Genomic DNA, 2332 nt, shown 5'->3' with positions numbered 1-2332 from the left:
ACATCTCTCCACCCCTCAGCTAAGCTCTGGAGTTGAGGAGGGGTGGGGGTTAAGCGTAAGCGGTTTCCAGCCTGTCTATAACAGCCCCGTGGGCAGGGGCTTAGCACCTTCCTCACCTCCCCAGCCCCAGGCACGGACCCTAGAGCACGCAGGGCTGCTCTGTGCCCTAGGCACCCTCCTCTGCTGAGCCACCTCTCTGGCCAAGTTCACTGAAGCCCCTGCAGTCAGGTTCCCTGGGCCATGGTGCACAATGCATCCTTAGGGCTTAACCCCTTCCTGCCCATGCTGTAGCTGGGGGGGGGGCGGGGGGGGAGGTTATGTTGGTGGCCAGTAGCAGCTTGGAGATGTTAGCTGCTTTTTGACACTGTGGGGGCAGGAAGGGACAAGCTGTGTCCAGCCACACCGGCGGGAGAAGAGATGAGCTCTGCAAAGATGGGCCAAGTAATTCTCCCTTCCTCTCCCCCCCGAAGTAGCTCCTGTCCCTTCCCTCCCATACAGTGCCCAAAGGCAGCTGCTGGCCACATTCTAGGGCAGGGGTAGCTAATCTGATCCTGAGAAGGAGCCAGAATTTACCAATGTACATTGCCAAAGAGCCACAGTAATGTGTCAGCAGCCCTGTATCGGCTCCACTCCCAGTGCCTCCCACCCAGTTGCTGCCCAGCTGATCAGTGCTCCCGATCAGCTGTTTCGTGGCATGCAGGAGGCTCTGGGGAGCGGGGAGGAGCGAGGGCACGGCAGGCTCAGGGGAGAGGGCAGGAAGGGGTGGAGTGGGGGCAGGGCCTGTGGGAGATCCAGGCGTTGAGCAGTGAGAAACCCCCCCCCGGCACATTGGAAAGTTGGCACCTGTAGCTCCAGCTCCGGAGTCGGTGCCTATACAAGGAGCCGCATATTAATTTCTGAAGAGCTGCATGTGGCTCCGGAGCCACAGGTTGGCCACCCCTGAACTAGGGTGAACCCTGGGAAAAATCTGGGGAGGGAGGGCAAGTGACCTTGTGTCATTCCCCCCCGCACCACGTTGTTGTCTTGGGAAGATGTGGTGCAAGGTACCAGGAGAGGTGGGTCCAGCCTGGGGCCTAGCTAGGCGTGGAGGGTGGAGAGCGCTGGGCAGGGAGGGTCTGGTAGGTCAGTCACCCCTACTGTGTGAGAGAGGTGAACAGGAGTGTTTGTGTGTCACCTCTGTGTGAAGGTGGGGGGGGGTAGGGGGTGTCACCCCCTCCCCATGTGAACCCTAAAGCCTTAAAGATAAGCAGGTAAATAAAAAGAATCCAGCTACGCAGTGTTTCATTTTAACAGGGGCTCAGTCAACTTGATGTTAATTTGAATGTTTGTCCTGCATAGTTCTGATTGATTACCGTTGAACTCGCTTGAATTTGAGTAATTTTACCAGGTGTCCCATAGTCAGCATAGGGTAGGGTGACCAGATAGCAAGTGTGAAAAATCGGGATGGGGTGGGTGGGTGGTGGTAATAAGAGCCAATATATAAAAAAAGCCCCAAATATTAGGACTGTCTCTATAAAATTGGGACATCTGGTCACCCTATTCATGGGCCACATGTATGGAATTACGACCTGCAGCTGCCTCCAACTGGACTGGAGGGGGGATTCCACGGTCTTGATCTGGGGGGACTACAAGTTCCAGCATGCCATGCTCCAGCCAGGCCAGAACAGCTACTGTTCATTGCCTAAGAGGCGCACTTTGTGGCAGCATTGCACCCCGGGAATTGTAGTCCTAAGCCTGTTGCATACTGGGAGTAGAAATCACATTTAGACATAGAGCTGAGGGGAGCGGCAGACATAGTTTTCCTTTTTATGCAAATGAGTTGAGACCAGTAGCGAATGAGGACCCTGCCAGGCGCCCGCCCATTCTTGGGGGCCGTGGCGAGGTCCCGGATGCTGGGGGCGTGTCCCCAGCCGGCGAGGCGGGGCCTGTGCTGGGGGCGGGGCTGACCTCACTCTCTCCCCGTAGTCGCGGTTGCCGTCCGGGCCTGACCCCTGAGGCGCGCGAGCTGAAGATGGCGACGCAGCGCAGCTGGGGGCGGAGGCGGCGCAGCGACCGCTGCCGGCTCTGACCGAGCCACCGACCCGCGCGCCGGCGGCTAGAGGCCTCTGAGGCGGAGCGAGCCGGCGGGGAGAGCCGGCCGGGGCGCGGCGGAGCCGGGGCGGGAGCCGGCTGTGAGGCAGGCGCTGAGGGGATCCCAGGGAAAGCCGGGGCTGAGGGGGGCGGCAGAGGCTCCGGGGTGCCCCGCAGGGGGACCCGGCTCCGAGGAGCGCAGGGGGCGGCGGGGGGGGTCAGGACGCCAGCGTCGAGCGGGAAGCCTGGCTTGGCCGAGGGC

The sequence above is a fragment of the Natator depressus genome, chromosome 15 (assembly GCF_965152275.1).
Source record: "Natator depressus isolate rNatDep1 chromosome 15, rNatDep2.hap1, whole genome shotgun sequence".
Lineage (NCBI taxonomy): Eukaryota > Metazoa > Chordata > Testudines > Cheloniidae > Natator > Natator depressus.
The sequence above is the reverse complement of the archived record's forward strand: the minus strand, read 5'-3'. Positions refer to the sequence as shown.